The sequence below is a fragment of the Erinaceus europaeus genome, chromosome 1 (assembly GCF_950295315.1).
Source record: "Erinaceus europaeus chromosome 1, mEriEur2.1, whole genome shotgun sequence".
NCBI lineage: Eukaryota > Metazoa > Chordata > Mammalia > Eulipotyphla > Erinaceidae > Erinaceus > Erinaceus europaeus.
In genome coordinates, this window is record NC_080162.1 from 156,939,797 (window position 1) to 156,964,434 (window position 24,638).

General features: G+C 42.1%; 2 long non-coding RNA genes across 2 annotated transcripts in view; both read right to left on the reverse strand.

Moving 5' to 3' along the window:
• LOC132540493 (uncharacterized) overlaps nt 1-24,638 on the reverse strand; it is a 1,042,170-nt gene that overhangs the window by 654,219 nt on the left and 363,313 nt on the right. The gene's annotated exons all lie outside the window — the stretch shown is intronic.
• The window catches only part of LOC132540492 (uncharacterized), a 313,599-nt gene that overhangs the window by 233,571 nt on the left and 55,390 nt on the right, over nt 1-24,638 (reverse strand). The gene's annotated exons all lie outside the window — the stretch shown is intronic.

Here is a 24,638-nt window from a genome sequence, read left to right on the forward strand (position 1 = left end):
AACACTCACAGAGGTGACATTCCTCAGCCCCACACCAATCACTCAGAACCAAAGGGAGACTCTCCCAACATCCGCAAAAAAAAAAAAAAATGTTTTTAAGCATCCTTCTTGTTAGACCAACTAAACCAAACAAAACCCATCATTCAGACAAGAGACTACAGCCAGTGCTAAGCAACAGCCCCCCCACACACACACACACACAAACACAATGACACCAATGTGTCTACCACACTTGAAGTTTTGAAAATTGTGCACCATGGTTGATTTACACAGTATACATAAATTACTTGCACTGGAATTTGGTTCATTGAATTCTTCTACTATTAGGAATATTTTTTTTGAAAATTGTAAATATATTCTTGGAAATTCATTATGTTTGGGTGGAGGGTGGGGAGAACCTCATTATTAAAAAGTTGTCTTTTGGGGACCAGGCAGAGGTACACCAGGATGAGTGTGCAGGTTACCATAAACAAAGACCCCAGTCCCCACCTGCAAGGGGTCACTTCACAAGTAGTAGTGTGTAGGTATCTCTCTGTCTTTCCCCTGCTCTGTCTTTCTCTTCCCTCTCAATTTCTGTCTCTATAAAAAATGTCCTGGGGTTATACCCCAAGGACTCCATAACACCCAACCAAAAAGAGGTGTGTACTCCTATGTTCATAGCAGCACAATTCATAACAGCTAAAACCTGGAAGCAACCCAGGTGCCCAACAAAAGATGAGTGGCTGAGAAAGCTGTGGTATATATACACAATGGAATACTGTGCAGCTATCAAGAACAATGAACCCACCTTCTCTGACCCATCTTGGACAGAGCTAGAAGGAATTATGTTAAGTGAGCTAAGTCAGAAAGATAAAGATGAGTATGGGATGATCCCACTCATCAACAGAAGTTGACTAAGAAGATCTGAAAGGGAAACTAAAAGCAGGACCTGACCAAATTGTAAGTAGGGCACCAAAGTAAAAGCCCTGTGGTGAGGGGTAGACATGCAGCTTCCTGGGCCAGTGGGGGGTGGGAGTGGGTGGGAGGGATGGGTCACAGTCTTTTGGTGGTGGGAATGGTGTTTATGTACACTCCTAGCAAAATGTAGACATATAAATCACTAGTTAATTAATATGAGAGGGGGAAAATCAATTGTATGTCTCAAAGTTTTTCAAAACACAAACTGAATCTTTTTAATATATAGGCTGTGTATTTGATATGCGGACTCTCTCAAAAGCCTAGACCAAGTAGATCAGAAGCAGCCAATAGCACAGCTATATACAAGATACTGGATACTGTACAGCAAACCATAACAAAAGGACTTTTCAAAGTTAACCCAATTACCAAATAATGTGATGATAACATTAACTATTGATTGTCTTTTTGAACCCTAAGACAGCAGGAACCTCACATCTCCACTATAGAGCCCCTACTCCCCCAGTCCTGGAACCCTTGGAAAGGACCCACTTTCCCATATGCCTCTCCCAATCCATATCAAATAATATTGCATCCACCGACCACAACCTAACCAATGCAACGATTGCCTCCTCAACATGCTTCACCTCAGACTGTGTCCAGAGACTTCACGTGTGGAATGACAACCTTCAGCTTCATTACTCGGGTGAGACCTTTCCTTTTATAGTACACTCTAATTTCATCTCAGGTGGTTCACTTTCTAACAAAGTCCCATAACCTAGATATACACCAGTTTCTGTGAGAGAGAGCTTATGTTCACACGTATCCATAAACTACTGCAAAATATATACCTGAAAGCAGAAGTACACTAGAGTTTGCAGTGAGTACCTCCCTAACACTTCCTCTCCACTATTCCAAGCTTTGGATCCATGATTGCTCAACAATTTGTTTGGCTTTGTATGTTAACTCTCTTTTCAATCACCAGGTTCCAGATGCCATCAGGATGCGAGCCAGGCTTCCCTGGACTGAAGACCCCACCAATGTGTCCTGGAGCTCAGCTTCCCCAGAGACACACCCTACTAGGGAAAGAGAGAGGCAGACTGGGGGTATGGACCAACCAGTCAATGCCCATGTTCAGCGGGGAAGCAATTACAGAAGCCAGACCTTCTACCTTCTGCAACCCTCAATCACCCTGGGTCCATGCTCCCAGAGGGATAGAGAATGGGAAAGCCATCAGTGGAGGGGGTGGGATATGGAGATTGGGTGGTGGGAATTGTGTGGAGTTGTACCCCTCCTACCCTATGGTTTTGTTAATTAATCCTTTCTTAAATAAAAAAAAATTTTTTAATGTAACAAAGCTAGATAGAAGCCTGGGCATTAGTGTTTCTGTTCTGTTGGTTTGTGTGTGGCCAAATTTTAAGTCAAGAAAGGGGGTATGGTTTGTGGAGGGTAGTGGAATCTGTGACTGAGATGGAGAATTTTTGAAAGAAGCAGTCTTGATAAACTCACATTTGGTTGAATTTTTAAAGAATCCTCAAAATTCCAAAGTATATAAAAAAAAAGTGGGGGGAAATTTAAACACTCACTTGGATAGTGCACTGCTTTGCCAAGCATACAACTCAGGTTTAAGCCCAGCCCCTACTACATTGAAAGAAGATTCAGTACTGCAGTCTATCTCTCTATTTATCTTTATCTCCATCTAAACGACAATGAAGAGAGTACAGGATGGGGAGGAGAGGACGGCAGGGTACAAGCTACTCATAAGAGTTTAGAGAGATTAAATAACTTGTCTGATGACACAACTTGTAGGCAGATGGTTCTGGGTTTAAACTGATGCCCCAGCACCCATATGCTAAATCACAACACTGAGCCATTTCTAGTGGGAAAGGGAAAAAGCAGAATCTACTCATTTTAAGAACTGAGTGTGTGTGTGGGTAGGAGAGAACTACATGCTATATATCCCAATGCATGTAAGAATGAGAATACTTGGGGGCCAGGTGGTAGCACGCCCTGTTAAGCGCACATAGCGTAAAGCGCAAGCCCCCCACCCCCTTGCAAAGATCCTGGTTCAAGTCCTGCCCCTCGCCCCCTGCCGCCAGAGGCTTCACTGGGCTAGTGGTGAAGCAGCGGGGTCTGCAGATGTCTGTCTTTCTCTCCTCCCTCTTTATCTTCTCCTCCTCTCTCAATTTCTCTCTGTCCTATCTAGCAACAACAATGGAAAAATGGCCACCAGCAGCAATGGATTTGTAGTGCAGGCACTGAGCCCCAGCAATAACCCTGGAGGAAAAAAAAAATGAGAATACTCTGAAAAATTCTGCAGAACTTATTTCACCTGCCTAATTCAATATTTCTAAACCCATACTGTGCAGAGCCTCTCTTGTCTTAACACTGCTAGAGAATAGTCTCATCGTTCACACATAGCAGTAGCACCTCACCATTCATCCAGATTTGGTGATTCCTACTGTCACATGATTCTACAATGAAATGCAGAGCACCTAAGTACTTTTTTTTTTCCTTGCAGGACATTTGTTCTCCTCTTTCTGCTTGACTTTGGCAAGTTCAGCCCAGGTTTAGGGTTTCACAGCATGGCTGTCTCTGACCTGTTTACACTGGCCCAGACTCCCTACCTGATCATAGTCAATGGCAGCTCTGTGTGGAGCCCTGGAGGGCTGGCCTGGCTGTCTGGCATTCTGTCTGCTTCTAGTGCTTGGGAGCGTGTTTGAACATTGAAGAAATGAGTGTTGGCAAGACAGAAATAAAGTACTATTAACACTCTGGTCCCAGGTTCCAGAAGAATTCTACAGGAGCACTGATAAATTCAGCTGTTGGTAAATCAGGGAACACTTTGTCCTTGCAAGGTGAGTGAGATCATCAGACTCACTTTGGCCAGGAGGTATGTGAAGCAAATTCAACCATCCTGGAATCACTACATTTCCCCTGCTTTGCCCACCAGCACCTTCTTCCTCAAATTTTCTGGCCTAATGACTGAGAAGTTATCTTAGAAAAATCTTTTATGCCCTCAGAGTTTGTAAATCCTTGTTGTCCACAGGCTCAGTCTTCAGTCAATAACTGCCCATAGGTAATCCTCAGGCTGCTTGCTTCTCAAAGTGCACAACTAACCAAAAGGATGATTTCATTTATATATATATGACAAGATTACATGTGGACATGGGTTTGAATCCACACCATTCCCAACACCAGAGTTCTGAATCTTCAGTCTCCCCACTGCAATCCACCACAGTTCCCCTAAAGTTGTAGACATGGGCCAACCATCGTCTCTACAACTATCTGTCCACATTTATACATAGTTGCCCCTTCTTTTTCCTCTCTTCCCCTCTAAGCCACTCATAACATCGTAGCTATCTCCATATGTCCCTCTCCTCTCTCTCTCTTTCTCTCTCTCTTTCTCTCTCTATTTCTCTCTCAGTGCTGATGGAGCTGGAGTGCAGAGTCCTCTTATCTTTATCCTATCACTTCTCCCTGCCGGGAGTATGGATCAAGGTTGTTTATGGGGGGCAGAAGGTAGGAGTTCTGGCTTCTGTGACTGCTTCTCCGCTAAGCATGAGCATTGAGAGGTTGATACATACCCCCAGCCTGTTTCTATCTCTCCCTAGTGGACCAGAGCTCTGGAGATGTGAGGGGCCAGGACACATTGGTGAGGTCATCTGCCCAGAGAAGTCAGGGTGGAGTCATGGTAGCATCTGTAAGTTGGTGTCTGGAGAGTGGCATGACCTCGGGTGAAACAAGATGGTTAATGAACAGGAACTATAAAGTAGGATCAGAGCAGATGAGATTAAAGATTTTAGGGTAGACAAAGCTAGGAAAATCATTTTAGCCATACAACTATGGTAGTTTTGCTTAAGTTTGGTAGCTAGCTTGAGGTTGGATGAGAATATTGTCTGAGAGAATGGTGTCAGAGTAGATAAAAGGGTTAGAAAGTTGGGTTATGGGAGGGAGTAGCTCCTCCCATTCTTATAAAAAAGAATGTCTGTGGTCAATATATATATATATATATATATATATATATATATATATATATATATATATATATCCAGAGCCTGTTTAACCTCTAAGTTCCTGTTGGTCTGAGCTCATGGTCACAGCTCAAGAACATTGCAGGCTGCATTCATTTCAGGACCAGTCTTTGTCGAGTGGCAGGGCTGGATACCCCCAGCCTCCCTTCAGAGACTGGGGCTAGGTGATTTCATTTTTTTTAAAGGATGTCTGGGAGAGTCACTCACGCCATATGTGTCCTTGGTGAGGATGCAGAGTACAGAGTACTGCCCCTTTCTGAAGGCAGTTCCACAGCAGGCTCCGCATGGCCACTTGCTAGTCTTGGGCATTTTCTGCCTTCTATAATAAAATACTTTAATTTTTTTGTTTATTCAATAAAGAGAAACTGAGGTGGAAGGGGAAGATAGAAAAGAATAGAGTGGAATGAACCTTCTCATAAATAGAAGTTGAGAAAGAAGTGGGGGAAAGGGAGATGAAAAGCAGAATGTGGCTGCATTTGGAGTATTGCACCAAAGTAAAAAAAAAAAAAAAAAAAAACTCAGGGTGGAGGGTGAGGGTATATTTTCCAGTTTCACTACAAGAGGGTGGGGGTAGGGACACAGACCTTTGGTGACAGGAATGGTGCTATAAAAAATTTTTTTTTTTAAAAAGAAAGAAATAGAGAAAGAGAGACACCTGTAGCACTGCTTTATTGCCTGTGAATCCTCCCCTTCCCTGCTGGTGGGGACAGGGGTTGAACCTGGGTCCTTGTACATGTGCACTCTACTAGGTGTGCCACCTCCAGCTCTGAATTCTTTATTTATGATGAATATGTCCATCTACTTATTTTTACTGACATGTCAGTGGTTTGCATTGCAAGTAGTCTTTATAAAAAAAGAAGAATTACTAACATAAAAATTCACACTGGAAAACTTCTAGAACAGTATAGGCTGTAAGACAAGCATCAAAGAAATGACCTGCTTTTATACTCAGTATAGTAAAGGTGATACTATAGTCTATAGATATTTAAGAGTTTTCTCAGGAAAAGTATGCCTGTTTAAGAGGGAGAAAGGTAACTATGCTTAGTATAAAAATGCATATTATGGGGGGCCGGGCAGTAATGCAGTGGGTTAAGTACACATGGTGCAAAGCACAAGGACTGGCTTAGGGATCCCAGCTAAAGCCCCTGGTTCCCCACCTGCAGGAAAGTATGGGGGCAAGTCTTTGCAAGAAGTAGGGCAGGTCTCCCTCTCTCTGTCTTCCTCTCCTCTCTCCATTTATCTCTGTCCTATCCAACAACAATGACAGAAATAGCAACAACAATAATAATAACAGCAACAATGAACAACAAGGACAACAAAGGGAGAAAGGATAGCCTCCAGGAGCAGTGGATTCATAGCACCGAGCCCCAAAGATAACCCTGAAGGCAAAAAAAAAAAAATATATATATATATATATATATTATATATATATGTATTATATTAGCATCTGGAACCTGGTGGCTGAAAAAAGAGTCAACACATAAAGCCAAACAAATAATTGACTAATCATAAACCTAAAGGCTGGAATAGTGCAGATGAAGAGTTGGGGGTTGTGTCTCTGTTTTGTAGATAGCTAGTAGGCATATTTTAGTTATATCCCAAAGGGCCCATGACTATACTAGTTTTTTTTTTTTTTTGAGCCTGACATCTGATATGCAGGTGGACCCAAGTTATTGTCTGGGGAGATGATGTCATGGCTGGAAAAAGGACCAGAAAGCTGGATCAGGGAAGAGAGTAGCTCCCAAATATGGGAAAAGTATATAAATATTGTTGACTGTAAACCCCACTGATTTGATGTGATCTGGGGCCCATATTCAGCTTAGAAGCCTATGTGACCTCTGTATCCCTGTAGATCTGAGCTCACATTCTGTGGTCATGAGTAGGAATGTTCCAAGCTGCCCAATATCAGGACCCATCTTCCTCAGGTGAAAGATAGAGTATGTTGTCCAGCCTCCCTTCAAAGGAAGGAACATTCTCTACCATTGTTGATCCAAGTTGAGGGCAAGGTCCTGTGGGGACCCGCAAAGGGGTCTATTTGTTTTTCCTGATAGAGATGACCAGTAACAATGGAGAGAGGGATTTATTCAAGGTCTAGGCCCATCATGTCTGTTTAGGAGTCTCAGGACTCCCTGACTAGGGCCCCAGCGGGGTGGCCTGATAGTGACTAAAGAGTCATCATTAAAGTATGCCAGTCTCTTACATTCAGCCTCTTCATTCAGCTTTTGCAGTCCTTGCTTTGATAAGGTTAGCTTGGGAGTGAGGGAAGTGTAATAGGAAGTAGGTGAGGAAGGTTTCTAAGTCCAAGTAGACACTATTTCATTAGGAACTTTATGGTGTATTTTTAGGTCTTTCTACTTGCTCGCTGCATATATTGACTCACTGCAGACTATTGTGCACTTTTGCTTTCAGGTATATATTTTGCCCTAATTTATGGATACATGTGAACATATGCCCTATCTCATGGGACCTGTCCCAGAGGGATAAAGAATAGGAAAGCTATTACAGGAAAGCAATTACAGAAGCCAGACCTTCCACCTTCTGCAACCCACAATGACCTTGGGTCCATACTCCCAGAGGGATAAAGAATGGGAAAGCTATCAGGGGAGGGGATGGGATACAGAGTTCTGGTGGTGGGAATTGTGTGGAATCATACCCCTCTTATCCTATGTTTTTTTCAGTGTTTCCTTTTATAAATAATTTTTTTAAATGTATATTAGTCTTATAACATATACAGAAAAATGGCAAGTAGGAAGGCCAGATGGTGGCATATATGGTTGAGTTTACATGTGGCAATGTGCAAGAACCTATGTTCAAGCCTCCAGTCCCCACCTACAGGGAGAAGGAAAGCTTCACAAGTAGTGAAGCAGTGCTGCAGGTGTCTCTCCTCCTCTCTATTTTCCCCATCCCAGTCGATTTACTCTCTAACTCTATTTTTTTATTTTATTTACTTATTTAAAAGAGGAGACATTAACAAAACCGTAGTATAGGAGGGGTACAACTCCACACAATTCCCACCACCAGATCTCCGTATCCCCTCCCCTCCCCTGATAGCTTTCCCATTCTTTATCCCTCTGGGAGTATGGACCTAAGGTCATTGTGGGTTGCAGAAGGTGGGAGGTCTGGCTTCTGTAATTGCTTCCCCACTGAATATGGGCGTTGACTGGTCGATCCATACTCCCAGTCTGCCTCTCTCTTTCGCTAGTAGGGTGGGGCTCTGGGGAAGCAGAGCTCCAGGACACATTGGTGGGGTCATCTGTCTAGGGAAGTCTGGTCAGCATCCTGATGGCATCTGGAACCTGGTGACTGAAAAGAGAGTTAACATACAAAGCCAAACAAATTGTTAAACAATTATGGACCTAGAAGCTGGAATAGTGCAGATGAAGTGTTGGGGGGTACTCGCTGCATCTGACTCTATTTTTTAAAGAGAGAAAAGAAAATGGTACATAGTCTTCTCAGTGAGTGACTGGGTTCCATTTAATGGACAAATTTGTCAATAAACAAGGAGCCATCCCTTACCAGTATCCCAGTGTAATGCACTGGACTGAGAGCTGGTTTGTCAGCCATCTTTAAAGTCTAATGTCACTTTTGCATCATTTATAGCATGTTAAATGTGTGACTAAATGTTTATTCAGTAATGTGCTCTAATAAAACAACAAAGGAAATAAATCGTGCTGCAGGGTGCACAATAAAGCACAAATACATAGTGTAGTGCACACTGACTGACTGTATGACTGTGCAGATGAAACTGAAGCAGACAGAGAGAGAGATGATGGAAATGAGATGCTTGAAGCTGAGCCACTTCAAGCATAGTTTTCATCCACTGCCATAAGACCTTCATATCAGAGAGCTAGTTGGAACAAATAGGTCACTAATGAGTACTGGCTTTCATCTATACAAGTATAAATGCAGCTTCCCACAGAGACAGACACACAGACTCCACCAGGCCTACCCCAAAGGTCTGATTTCAGTCTTTTTTATTTTTTAATAATTATTAGAATATTGTATGATAATAGGGGTATAATTCCATACAATTCCCACCACCATTGGTCTGTGTCCCATCCCCTCCATTAGAAACTTCCCTATTCTTTATCCCTCTGGGAGTGTGGACCAAAGATCTTTTTTTTCTAATTTATTTTTATTTATAAAAAGGAAACATTGAAAGGACCAATGATCTTTATGGGGTGCAGAAAGTGGAAGGTCTGGCTTCTGTAATTGGTTATCCACTGGACATAGACATTGGCAAGTTGATCTATAGCCCCAGCCTGTTTCTATCTTTCCCTGGTGGGGGAGGTGGGGGGTCTAGAGAGGTGAGGCTACAGGACACATTGGTGAGGTCATCTGCCCGGAGAATCCAGGATGAAATCTTAGTAGTGTTTGCAACTTGGTGGCTGAAAGATGATAAGATATTAAGCAGGTCAAAATGTTTAATAAACAGGCACCCAAAGCTAGGAACCAGATGAATTAGGTATCTTCATGTGGGAAGATGCTAGGAAGTCTATTTTAGGTATGTTCCAAGGGACCAATGATTTTAGTAATTTTTGTTTGAGCTTGATAGCTAACATGCAGGTAACCTAAAAATAGTGTCTGGGAAGATGCTGTCAGAGTTGAGAATAGGGCTAGAAAGCTAGATTAGAGCAGAAAGTAGTTCTCAAACATGAGGAAAGTATATAAATATCATTAACTGTTTACCCCATTAATCTGACCTAGGGCCCATATATAATTATATTTAGCACAGGAGCCTGTATAACTTTTAAGTCCCTGTCAGTCCGAGCTCACAGTCCATGATCACAGCTAGGGACATCCTAGGCTGCAACCATTTCAGGACCAGTCTTCTTTGAGTGGCAGAGCAGAATGACCCAGCCTCCCTTCAGAGGGTGGGGCAGTCCCTACCATTGATACTTTATACTGAGGGAAAGGTCCACAAGAGGCCTTATGCTGACATTCCTGATAGAAATGACCAGTGATGGTGGAGAGAGAGATCTCTTAGAGATCGAGACCTATTGTATCTATGTGGGAATCCAAAGATTCCCTGATTAGAGGCCCAGATGATGGGGTTGCCTGGTATTAACCAGAAAAGCCAACATTAAATGACCATTAATCATTTTTAAAGGTTTATTTATTTATTACTTATTTATTATTGGATAGAGACAGAGAGATATTGAGAGGGGAGGAGGAGGTAGAGAGGGAAAGAGACAGAAAGACACCTGAACCCTGCTCCAACACTTGTGAAGCTTTCCCCCTGCAGGTGAGGATCAGGGGTTTAAACCTGTCCTTGGGCACTATAATATGTGCACTTAACCAGGTGTGCCGCTGCCTGGCCCCTGTAGTCCTGTCTTTATCTGATGAGGTTAGACTTTCCTCCAGGTGTTAAATCATTGAGTGTCATTTGTTGTATCCAAACTGGTATTGGGTTTATGGGGTCTGGTCTTAAGTTGGGGAAGGAACAGACCTAGAGTTTAAGTGGTATCTAAGTTAACCTTAAGTTTGACTGCATTTTATTTGTTTGGTGATTATAATAGGGGCAATAATTGTCCTTTAGTTGGTGTATATATACTTCTGCCAGTATATCTCTTAGCCAGTTATATCCAGTATTCCTTCTAAAGTTTATCAAGAGTGTGACATTAATGCTGTTGCTGTTAGAAGAGATTTGGGAGATAGCACTTACTTTCTTTTGTGTAGTTAATTGAGCAGATAAAGTGATTGAGAGAAGTGAAGTAGGGGGTAGGAGAAGATAGTGTCTAGACCTAAGTAGTAAATATTTGATTAGACACTTTATGGTATCTTCTTTAGGTCTTTCTATTTGTTTGTTGAGCTTATTAAGTCTAAATCTAATCACGGCAGACTATTGGTCACTTTCATTTTGAGGTATATGGTTTCCCCTAACTTATTGATACATGTGTAAATGTATCCTGTCCCCCAGACCGAAGCCTATATCTAGGGTCAGTAACTTTGCTAGTGAGTGCAAATGGAGCTATGGAGTCTCATTGTGTTAGGAAAGGTCTCACCAGATTATTGGAGTTGGAAGATTGAGATCTCAGGCTTGGCATCTCTGGATACAGTCCAAAGTGAAACGTGGCATGGTGATATTCATTGCATTGATTTATCTGAGGTTAGCAGAGGCAGTAATAACAGGGTAAGAGATCAAGAGAAGAAAAATCAAGAAATATAAGCAAAGTCCCTGATGTTCCAGGATTCGGACAAATATGGATTTTAAAAAGAATAGGGAAAGTTCCTTGCAGTCTTAGATTTTTTTAAATATTTATTTATTTATTCCCTTTTGTTGCCTTTGTTGTTTTATTGTTGTAGTTATTATTGTTGTTGTTGATGATGATGTTGTCATTGTTGGATAGGACAGAGAGAAATGGAGAGAGGAGGGGAAGACAGAGAGGGGGAGAGAAAGATAGACACCTGCAGACCTGCTTCACTACCTGTGAAGCGACTCCCCTGCAGATGGGGAGCTGGGGGTTTAAACCGGGATCCTTATGCTGGTCCTTGTGCTTGGTGCCACATGCGCTTAACCCGCTGTGCTACTGCCCGACTCCCGCAGTCTTAGATTTTTAAGAAGGCAATAATAATTATTATTATTACCATTATACTAGTTTCAGTCTTGCCTGATTCGCACATTGGCTGTTCCAGCACACACCTTGGCCATCTTAGTGCTTTTCTATCATCTCCTGAGTGTCCTGCCATCAGACTGGGGACATAGCATATTGGTTTTGCAAAAGATTCTCATGCCTAAGACTTTCAAGTGCCATGTTTAACCCCCAGAACCACCATAAACCAGAGCTAAGCAGTGCTCTGGTATCTCTCTATATATTTTTAAATTGATTTTTAATTAATATTTTACGCTAATATATATATCATTAACTTAAAATAAATAAACATTTTTAAATGTCTTGCCATGATCACGCATCAATGACTTGAAGTTAACGACTGGGACATTATCAGTGTCATCATGACACAGACTCACACTGAAAGACTTCAGCTTTCTATTGCTTATCATCCTTGAAAAGGCGGCTGCATACTCCAGGGAATACCTGTTTTCTTCATGCTACATGGGGTCACACTGCTCATCCCTGTCTCTTGTGTTTTTGTACTAAGCACAGTAACACTTTCCAAGTGTCACATGCATGACTCATGTTCCAACACCCACCACACTGGAGGAAACTTTGATGCTATAGTCTCTATCTCTCTCTTTGTCTCTGTTTCTCTCTTTCTATCTGAAAAAAAAAATTGATTCAGAGCAGTGAAGCCTTCACCATAATGAATAAGTAAGAAATTAAAGTTAGGAGGTTTTCCAGCCCCTTGTGGACAAGCAGAGATAAATACTTCCAGGTTGGAACCATGGCAACCTAATCATAAAAAGTTAGCTTGCCCTCAGGAAAGAAAGAAAATATATATATAACAAGAAAACTCAACAAATTTCATCATAGAACAGCTGGAATTTCTGCTAAAGAAAGGAATTTCCGTATCTGAAGTCTAGTAATGGCATGGGGATATCAGGAAAGGAGAGACAGACTCAAGCAGAAACATGGCACCATGTTGCCAACAGGTGCCATATTTGCAGTGACTTTTCTAATTTTTTCATGAGTCTGACAAATAATATGCAAGTGTGCTAAAAATATTGTCTGGGGATATGGTGTCAAAATTGGGAATAGGACTATAAAGCTGGATCAGGGAAGAGAGTAGCTCCCAAATATGGAAAAAGTATATACATACCATTAACTGTAAACCCTATAGATATGATCCAGGGCCCATATTCAGCACAGGAGCCTGTGTAACCTTTGCATCCCTGTAGGTCTGAGCTCACATTCCATGGTCATAGATAGGAACATTCTAGGCTACACTCACTTCAGGGCCCGTCTTCCTCAAGTGGCAGAGTATGTTGACCCAGCCTCCCTTTGGAGAGTGAGGCAGTCCCTACCATTGTTGTTCTACATTGAGGGCAAGGTCCTGTCTCTAGAGGCCCGCAAAGAGGATCCACAATGCTGTTCCTGATCAGATAACCAGTGACACACTACAACTTCCTTAACCACTCATCAGTCACTGGACATCTGATTTGCTTTCAGATATTGTCTCTTACAGATAATGCTGCTATAAGCACAAGGACACATGCTGGGAAATTGTGCAGATGCAGTCACATTTGCCATGTTGTCCCCTCAGGCCACTGCTAGTTCCCGCGAGTTGGGACATTCTCGGAGTGCCTGTTCAGCCATGTTGTGCCCTCAGGGCATTGTCTATTTCCCCTGTGATATTTGGAGTGCTATGGTTACTCCTCCCCCTTCCCATTCTCGCGAAAGCTGCTCCTATAAAAGCCCTTCTTCTTCCGCACCTCGTTCTTTTGCTGGCGCTCCACTTCAGTTCAGACGCAGGAAAGGCTACTGCGTGAGGCGGCCATTTTTGCTACCTCCACGTGGCCCAACCTGCTTCTCTCGCACCCAACTCTGAGGTGCCAGCGCAAATAAAGATTTGTGTTCCCTCTTCGCTCCAGACCTCCTCTCTCTCTTCTCCGCAGTGCAGAACAACAGACACATAGATTTTTTTTGGGGGGGGGAATCAGTATTTTTATTCTCTTTGGTTAAATATCTAGGGGAGGAGTTTCTGGGTCATAGTATATGTGCATTTCTAATGCTCTGAGGAATCTCCAGACTATTTCCCTTAATTTGGTGGTGGGAGTGGTATCAGGACATCTGTCATGGGGAGATAAAAAATTGTACTCGAAGGTCCAAAAAAGATGACAGAGGACCTAGTGGGGGTACTATTATGTGGAAAACTGATAAATGTTATGCATGTACAAACTATTGTATTTACTGTTGAATGTAAAAGATTAATCCCCCAATAAAGAAAGTTTTTTAAAAATTGTACTCGAGCCTGGGTGGTGCACCTGATAAAGTGCATGTATTACAATGTGCAAAAGCCAGGTTCAAAGCCCCAGTCCCCATGGCAGGGAGGAATCTTCACAAGTGGTAAAGGAGTGCTGCAGGTGTCTCACTTTCTCCCCTTCCTCTCTCAACTTCTTTCCATCCAAATAAATAATATTTTATATTATATTCATGTGACAACTATCTTGTAGATCATTATGTCCCTAATAAAACAATTTTAAAAACTTGTTCATATGAAGGCCAAATTACTGAGACCAATGGAAATAGACTCTTTTGCTTTAAGAACATGAAGCACCCCCAACTCTTTCACACAGCCAATTCACTTATACATTTCTTGGGCACCTACTCCAGCCCAGACACTGAACCAGCCCTGGAACATCTGAATAACTGAATAATAAGTTCCAGTAAATGTATTCCATGTCACAAATGAGGGGTAACTCCAACTAGGGTGTTTAGGATATTTACTTGCCAAGTGTACTTTTTTTGGGGGGTGGAGTGGGCTATTATTGGCAAAGGACAATCATAGGATCATGGGAGAGGTGACAGGCATCAACTGGGAGCTGCTTGTAATATAAAACAGAGCATTTCATTCTGGGTCAGATAGATTGGTGGCATGCAAAATAATCTGTATTTCTAAAGTTACTTACATCAGTTCTTCTGGGTCCCTTTATGAATCCTGAACTCCTAAATGAGTCTAGGATTTAGATCCAAAATGAGTTTCCACTTCTAGTCCCCCAGAACTGGAAAATTTGGGATCCAGAGCACGTTCAGCATTAATTACATGAGCCATTGATGGACACGCCTGGTCTTCACCCCACTGCTCCATTCCACAGGCAATCTGGTGACACTTCATCATCTGAGAGCTCCTATTCATTCCTTCCCTCTGTGTACTTTCTAACAGTCTATGTCACTATAGTGATTCCCTGCATACTGGCCCAGCCAGTCAGCAAAGATTCCTTTGTTCAATGAACAGGCTAAAATTAACAAGTCATTCTGAAGTGCGACAGGAAATCTATTCATGTGTCTTGTCCAGCAACAGTCACTCAGCTTCATCATCATAGTGATGTTAACTATGAAGTCTCTGTATTGGAAATTCAGCCCCTGCCATGCCCAGAGTCAGAAAGAAGTCTCTAAGTTTCTCACCCCAGGAAGGTATCTATTATTTGCAGCAGGATGTCTTCTTTCTTCTTTTTTTTCATAATTTTATTGGGGGGGGCAGGTTAATGGTTTACAGTACAATTGTTGACACAGCTGCAGGATTTCTTTTTCACTTTTCAGTACTTGCTGCTAAGCAACTTTACACTGTCTGACTTGGTTCTCCTTACAAAATTCAGTGGAAGGGTGCCTGGTCTAGCATAAATCACACTCACAGGAAAGAAATGGCACCCACCTTGTAAGGACATCCTCACCCGCAACACTGGAAAGAGTGAGGAGGGAATTCAGGATCCTCTCAGGAGATGGGTGTTATTGGATTGTGATGATGAATTCTCAGACAAGGCCATGTATATTCCATTTCCCACTTTCTAATTATTCCTACTTATGGCAAAGACAGATAGAGATTAGCAGCACAACTTGGGCAGGGGGAAAGATGAAGCATGTGTGTTTTCTCTATTCCTCTTATTAAGTACACCCAAAAATAGTGGGCTGGAAAGTAGGTCAACCTGAAATATACACAAGTAAATAATGACTGAAAACTTTCTAAATTTAGTAAAAGAGTATAACCTATATATTGAAGATATTAAGTGAACCCCAAATATGGTAAATTAAAAAAAACATATCATAATTAAACTTCTAAAACTGAAAATAGAGAAAAGCAACACTTTACACAGTGGAGGTAATTAAAATGATCACAGACTAGGAACCAGGCAGTGGCTCAAAGAGTACACACATTATCATGTACAATGACCTAGGTTCAGAACCCTGAAACCTATCTGTAGGCAGAAGTTTCATAAGTGATAGAGCAGTACTACGGGTATCTCTCCTCTATCTCTCTTTCCATCTATGATTGTGTCTCTCATTCACTGTCAAGATTATAACCACAGAACAAGAGCACCAACGATATCACAGGAGAATGCCATGGATAATAGAATGGTGTTATCAGGGAATCGGGCAGATTAGGCGCACGTGGCAAAGCACAAGGACCGGCATAAGGATCCTGGTTAGAGGCCCCAGCTCCCCACCTGCGGGGGGGTGGGGGGGAGGGGTGGGTGTTGCCTCATAGGCGTTGAAGCAGGTCTGAAGTGTCTGTCTTTCTCTCCCCCTCTCTGTCTTCCCCTCCTCTCTCCATTTCTCTCTGTCCTATCCAACAACAATGACATCAGTAACAACAACAATAATAACTACAACAACAAGAGCAACAAAAAGGAACAAATAAATATATTTTTTTAAAAAATGGTATTATCAGTGTCTCAAAAGTAAGTACACAGGGAGACTTCCAGAGGCATGACTATGGAGTAACAGCTGCCTCACTTTGCTCTCCCCAGTCAACTAGAAAAAAACAAAGAAAATCACCTGATAATTCAACAAAATACACTCAGGATTTCTTCAGAAACTCACTAAGTCACAGGTGAGTGAAAACATGTGCAATTAATAGATGGAAATGGGGTTAAGGAGAGATTGTCAAGACATTTTAGCCATACTCAGTGACAGCTGGCACCAAATTATGAGTTACCCAGCAAACTGCACTATTGGTGGCAGGAAAATAGGTCTGGGCCCTTAACCGGTGAACCAAGAACAAGACATTGAACTGTTCATAAGGATCAACTTGTGTTTAAGGGGAAAAATTCTGGATGAAATGAAAGTCCTCTGATCTGCTCAGGCTCCCATAGTCAACTAGAAAAACAAATCCCAGGAAACTTCCAACAACATGGCATTAGCTGCTGAGGCACATTGCTCCCAGGACAAAGTTAAACCAACAGCAAATGTAAAAAAAAAAAAAAAGGGGGAGGGGGGGAGTTGGGCAGTAGTGCAAGCCAGTTAAGCGCATGTGGTGCAAAGTGCAAGGACCTGTGTAAGGATTCCAGTTCAAGACCCCAGCTCCCCACCTGCAGGGGAGTCACATCACAGGTGGTGAATCAGGTCTGCAGGTGTCTATCTTTCTCTCTCCCTCTCTGTCTTCCCCTCCTCTCTCCATTTCTCTCTGTCCTATCCAGCAGTGACGACATCAATACCGATAATAACTACAACAATAAAACAACAAGGGCAACAAAAGGGAATAAATAAATAAGTAAATAAGTAAATATAAAAAAATGTAAAAAAAAAAAAAAAGGAGGAGGAGAAGGAAGGAGAAGAATAGAATTCCACAAGAAATAGTGGAATTGTGCATGCACCAAACCCCAGTGATAACACTAGTGCCAAAAAAAAAAGTCATGGATTTATCTTTAGAAACCAGGGAAATTCAGTGACCATAATTCAAATGTTGAAAGAACTATTAGACCAGAATTCTATTTTTTATTTATTTTTTATTTATAAAAAGGAAATATTGACTAAAGCACAGGATAAGAGGGGTACAACTCCACACAATCCCCACCACAAGAACTCCGTATCCCATGCCCTCCCCTTATAGCTTTCCTATTCTCTATCCCTCTGGGAGTATGGACCCAATGTAATTGTGGGATGCAGAAGGTGGAAGGTCTGGCTTCTGTATTTGCTTCCCTGCTGAACATGGATGTTGACAGGTCGATCCACACTCCGAGCATTATGTCGTTTTTTAAAATATTTTTATTTATTTATTTATTATTGGATATAGACTGACATAAATTGACAGGAGTGGGGAAGATAGGGAAAGAGACAGAGAGACACCTGCAGCCCTACTTCATCACTCATAAAGCTTTCCCCCTGCAGGTGGAGACGAGGGGGCTGAACCTGGGTCCTTGCACACTGTAATGTGAGTGCTTAACCAGGTGTGTGCCACCACGTGGCCCCAGTTTTTTAAGAATGATAGTCATCTCCTTTGCTACATCTTGGATGGACCGCAAAGGTGTTGAGTGAGAAAAGTGAGAAAAATAACAGTTACCAAGTGATCACACACACAGATAGAAATTGAAAAACAAGAACAGTAATCGAAAACATAAGGTAAAACTTGGACTGGATGTGGTGGATTGCACCAAAGCATAAGACTCTTGGTAAAAGAGGAAAAGTGATGAGATAGAGGGATGCTGGGCTCCTGAGGCATGATGATGGAAAAGGACCTAGCTTGGTGGAGAGAGTGTCTTGCAGACATCTATCATGGGCAGATGAGAGGTTGTGCCTATGTATCAATGACCATACTATAAACCATTAGCCCCTAAATAAAGTTGAAGAAGCAAAATATGTACATTTATTCTTTCATTATTGCTAGTTAGTCATTATTTTTTAAGATTTAAGAATTTTTTTATCCAACAAAAGTATAATAGGCACACTATAAGCATAAAAAAATTTCTCTTCTCTTGAGTATATTTGTTTACATTTCATCATCATATTATACAGTTAAAACAAAAATTATAGTAGCCTATAGTATAGTTCTAAATGTTTTCAGAGAAATGTTTCAGTCACTGGGGACTCGAACCTGGGTTTTGACAGAGCAGGTGCAATAGAGTAGGGACCTTGGTTTATAGATGATAGAAAGTCTTGCTGGGAAAGATAGTCCAGACACAAGAAACAAACATTAGCCTGGCTTTGCAGATGCCTCCAAATTCTATGTGACTCTAAAAACATCAAAATCACTGGTCTTTATTTCTTTTTTGTCCCCTTCTTTTTATTAGTGGTTTAATAATGATCAACAAGATTGTGGGATAAGAGGGGTACAATTCCATACAGTTTCCACCAACAGACTTCCTTACCCCATTCCCTTCATTGGAAGCTTCCCTATTCTTGATCCCTCTGGGAGTATGGACCAAAGATCTTTATGGGGTGCCAAAGGTGGGAGATCTGGCTTCTGTAATTGCTTCTCCACTGGACATGGGCATTGATAGGTCGATCCATACTCCCAGTCTATAGGCCCTAGTAGGGCAGGGCTCTGGGGAGATGAGACTCCAGAACACATTGATGAGGTTGTCTGCCCAGAGAAATCAGGTTGGTGTCATGGTAACACCTGCAACTTGGTGGGGTTTGCTTTCGATCTGAATATCCAATACATCAAATATCAAATTCTATAGAAATAACATATTACACAATGAAATACTGGCTTGTTCCGTGACTCCTTCTTTCATCGTCTTTGGGGGTTTTTGTTTGTTTGTTTTTATTTTCTGTTTAGAGCACTGTTCAGCTCTGACTTATGGTAGTGCAGAGGACTGAACCTGGGAATTTTGGCGTCTCACGCATGGAGTCTCTTTGCATAACCTTAAAGCTATCTGCCTCTGCCCTTTGGGGCTTTTTATAAAGATTTTTTTCCCTTTTTTTTTAATAGGAGGGGTTAATAGTTTACAATACCATTGTTGACATGTGTGTAAAAATTTTTATTTCACCATGATAATTGTCTGCAAAACACTATCCCCCCAACTTAGGTCCTTTTCTACCATCATGTATCAGGGCCTGAAAGCCACACTCCCCACCCCACCGCACCCCACCCCCAATACACACACACACACACACACACACACACACACTTCTTCTGTGCCCTCCTTCCCCAGAGCCCTTTGCTTCAGTGCAACACACCAAGTCAAGTCCAAACTTTACTTTGTGTTTCCCCTTCATATTCTTGTTTCTTAAGTTCTGCCTATGAGTGAAATCATAATGAGAAAGAAAAGAAGGGAGGGTAGAGGGAAAGAAGGAGCATGAATCATCAGTCTGGCATATGCAGGGCTCAGGGGATCAAACTTAAGACCTCATGCTTGCAAGCCCTGTGCTCTTCCACTTTGCCACTTTCTGGACCTGCTCCATCGCTTGTTCAAAAGTTATTAGCATTAATGTCAGAATATTGGGATAATAGAATGAAGTAATTCATTCTCTGTCTGCTAATGTCAAAAAATGTTGAAGAAGTTTCTGATCCCAGACTTCCTGATACTTGTGATTGGAAATCCTACTGATTGTTACCTTTACATCTATATTTGCAAAATATATGTTGTTTGTCTGCCAGGTATATTCCTTTTTTTCCTTTTATTGGGGGATTAATGTTTTACAGTCCAATAAATACAATAGTCTGTACATGCAAATATATTCCTTTGACTAATAATATCAAGAGGTCTGTTTCTCAGGCTCTGTCCCATTACTCCAAGAATCCTACTGTAGGGCAAAATCTGGTTATGTCAGAGACTTTTCTTGGCCCATAGGCTAAGATAGAAGGGTGCATTGCCAGCTGAAAATCACCTCTAACTCTGATGTCTGGCTGATGCCCTAAAGGTCTGCATATTGTGCATGGGATAAATGGAATAAACACTATCTTATATCGTCAAAAGAATGTATCTGATGTAATGTCATTTTTAATGATAATGACGGTTTTAAGTACCATTACTTGATATTTCCCCCCTTAGAAATGTATTCTGGGGAGTCAGGCTGTAGCACAGCGAGTTAAGCACAGGTGGTGCAAAGCGCAAGGACCAGCATAAGGATCCGGGTTCGAGCCCTGGCTCCCCACCTGCAGGGGAGTCACTTCACAAGCGGTGAAGCAGGTCTGCAGGTGTCTATCTTTCTCTCCCCCCTCTCTGTCTTCCCCCATCTCTCTCCATTTCTCTCTGTGCTAACAGACAACAATAATAATAACTACAACAATGAAACAACAAGGGCAACAAAAGGGAATAAATAATTTTTTTAAAAAATAAATGTATTCTGATCCTTATCTATGTGATATATAACATCTACTATTCGTACCTTAATATTTATTCCTGTTATATATTTTCTTTTAAAAATAAACTTTAACCTTCCTCGTTCCATTTTTTAATTTTTTTTTCTGTATTTATCTATTGGATAGAGACAGCCAGAAATCTAGAGGGAAGGAGGTGATAGGAAAAGAGACAGACAGACACCTGCAGCCTGCTTTACTACTTGCAAAGCTTTCTCCCTGCAGGTGGGGACCAGAGGCTCAAACCTGGGTCCTTGTGCATTGTAACATGTATGCTCAACCAGGTTCACCACCACCCGGCCCCTCCTCATTCCTTTCTGATGTACTGAATAATTTTATAAATAATTACTCCTGGAAGCTTGGGATGAACAAATATACACTTGACACTGTTCCAGCCCTGGCTATTCTGTGTCCCAGGTGACCTCTTCTGACAACTGGCTGTGGTTATTCTCTCCACCCTGGGACATGTCTAATCTCAGGGCTCTCGCAACCGGCTAAGGTTCTTCACCTTGAAGTATCCCCATGAAAAATCCTTACTAAAGTATTGGTGTCTCCCATAGTTAGAGAACCACTCCCTCCTCCTGGAAGGACCTCAAACACATGTAACAGCTGATTCCAATATCCTGCTGGTGCTGATCCACAAAATGACCAGAGTGCCAGCAAAGACTTTTGGTGAGAGGTGGAGATTGGATGAACTAAAAATGAAAGCAAATTCAGCAAGAATACTAACAGTTACCAGTTACAGAGTCTTGATTACTTAATCAGCTCTGTTTATTTTTATTTTCTTTTAGTGATTCAATATTAATTTACATAATTACACATCAACAGGGGTACAATTCCACACCATTTCCACCACCAGAGTTACAATCAGCTCTGTTTTAAGTGCTTGACAGGGTTTGATGTGTGTGAAAGTAATCCAGTGCAGAGAGTACTCATAGTCCCGTTTCAAAATGACACAGAAACCTGCAGGGGATGGGGGTTCCTTCCAGCAGCAAGCCCTGACCGTGCATGGGCTGCTAAGGCAGTATCTCCACAAGCAGAGGCTGGTCTTCACACTCATTCCAAAGCTAACTGGGTGTCGCTGGCTGAGCCTGATTTGAGCCACGGCTCCACTCCATCAGAGAAAGCTCAAACAGTCTGAGGGATGATGAGGCAGCCCCAAAGGACCTGGGCTTCACTCAGGGTGGAGGGCCTAGCACCCATGTTAAGAGGACCCTCTTTCAGTATTTTTCAAATTACTGATCACTCTTGCCTAGATTGACTTGTGTCTAAGTAATGTACTTAAATGTTGGTATGCATGAGACCCCTTCTGTTTCATTTGGTTTAAATCCCCCCTGCTTAACACTATTCTATTTACATAACCACTGTTAACAAGTTCCACCTCCCTCCAGGGCATTTGTGGTTCAGTGATAGGATTCTCGCCTGCTCCACCCTCTCCTTGTCACACCCTGATCTCTTCTTTGTCACACTCTGATTTTCACCAGTCACTTTTCTCTCCACCCTCTATATGTCACATCCTGTTTCCACCTTACTTGGCAAGTATATATAAAGACAGCATTGTGAGTAGTACTGTACTTTACCTTTAGTTTAGCTCAGCTCGGCTTAGATTGTGTTGCGTCCTGCATGAATAAAGAGATACTACCTACAGCTCAACCATGAATCCCTGGTGGTCTGTTACCCGCCCGTGAAGCCAGCCCATTGAAAACAACATAACCCATCGAAAACAACATATGGCGCCCAACGTGGGGCCAGACCTGCGCAACTCCCAGATAAGTGAAGACTTTACCTACCTATGCACTATGGTCTTCTCTTTTACTTACGAAGAGGTTTGCCAAAGCCTCTACTGTTTCATTATGAGACAGTTTCTCTGTCTCTAGAACATTTTACTCTGGGCCACACTTCGGTTCCCTCACCGGGAACTTTGGTTTCTTATGACCGGGATCATAGAGCTTGGGAGATGCACGGAGATTTCTCCTTGGACTTTCTGGATTCCCTCTCCCATGTTTCCTGAGGAAAAGGACTACATTTTGCTCCGGACCACAGTTTGGTTCTTTATGACCGTGATCGTAGACCTTGGGATATGCATGGGGATTTCCCCTGGAACTTTCTGGACTTCTTCTCAGATGTTTCCCATGGAGAAGGACTACTCTAATTTGAAGAACATTCTCGAGTACCCTGGCAGTTCCCAAGTATGGAGACACGTGGTTAGTTCTACTCTCCTGATTGGATTCTTTCTTCAATGGGAAGACGCTTTTAAAAATGGGTGCCTGAAGCAATCCAGCAGAAACAGTCAGAAACACCCTAAATGGAATTTCGAGGAGCTTTTTGGACTAGGACGCCCTCCGGAGACTCTTAATCCTACGTGGTGAGATCTTGATAATCTGGTTCAAGTTGCGTTTCATAAGAGAATGATTTGAATGACTGAATTTTTGTTTGACATTGACTTAAAAAAAAAATGCTGGACACAGCCATGATTTCTAGAGACATCCAGAAACAATCCAAAAAATTGATTTTTTTTTCCTCCTTTGATTTCTCTTTTACGTCTTGACATGAATCTGAAACGTTTAATCCTGAAAACCGTATGAGTTATGGGTGGGGCAGATAGTGCAATGATTATGTTAATTATTCTCATGCCTGAGGCTTTTAATCGTGGTTCTTCTGTTTACCTTTCCACATTTTATTGAGTTTAAACTGTTTAAAAAACCTTAAAATCATACTAAAAAAGACTTCCAATTATAATGGAGTTATCAATTATAGTAAACTTCTAATCTGCTACAAGTTTTGTTTGACAAGTAAGTGAATTTCAGCTGTCAAAGTCTTCACATGAAAAAGCATCTACTCAAATGGAATTCCTGGAAATCCATTTAGATCCTGTTCTCTGACATCGCCCACAAGATGGAATGACTGCAACACACCTGGAAACCAATGAAGTGACCTGGCACAACCTGAAAAAAAAGATTCACAGACTAGAAAGCTCACTCTCTACAGAAAAGGAGAATTCTGGTGGCCGACATTTCCCATCGAGACAGACGTGCAGCGTTTCATCCTCCGGCATTTTCTTCTGTGGTCAGCTACTTTGGACTGACACCTCCATCGGACTTACTGGTACACACTGCTGTGTTTCTCAAAGACTAACTTCAGCCAATTGCCTTTAGACTTTATAGACCATGTCCCCTCGCCTGCAGGCTCTGTCCCAGAGGCAGAAAACTCCCCCTCCTTATTAGGTTATGCCCACAGAGGCATGAAGCGCCCCAAGAGGCAAGAGATGCCCACAGAGGCAGGAATCGCCCTTTGAGGCAAGAGATGCCCCCAGAGGCATGAAGCACTCCCAGAGGCAAGAAATGCCCTTTCGCCTGCTAGGCCTTGCCCTTTGAGGCAAGAAAAGCTCCACTTGGCATCACACTGGTTATTGCTGCTCGCCTATTTTGTTTTCCATGTCATATGCCAGTTCTTTTGAAAAATGCCTGTACAATATACATTTCTGTTCACCCCGCAATGGCCATTAGTTAAAAAGAAAAGGAGAATTGTTGGTATGCATGAGACCCCTTCTGTTTCATTTGGTTTAAATCCCCCCTGCTTAACACTATTCTATTTACATAACCACTGTTAACAAGTTCCACCCCCCTCCAGGGCATTTGTGGTTCAGTGATAGGATTCTCGCCTGCTCCACCCCCTCCTTGTCACACCCTGATCCCTTCTTTGTCACACTCTGATTTTCACCAGTCACTTTTCTCTCCACCCTCTATATGTCACATCCTGTTTCCACCTTACTTGGCAAGTATATATAAAGACAGCATTGTGAGTAGTACTGTACTTTACCTTTAGTTTAGCTCAGCTCGGCTTAGATTGTGCTGCGTCCTGCATGAATAAAGAGATACTACCTACAGCTCAACCATGAGTCCCTGGTGGTCTGTTACCCGCCTGTGAAGCCAGCCCATTCAAAACAACATAACCCATCGAAAACAACACTTAAAGAGTTCACAGTTGTGGAAATTAACAGTTGCTTCAATATTATCTCAGTCCCTTAGTTGAAGCATAGTGGCTGTTAAAGCCTCTTCTGTTCTTTTTTTA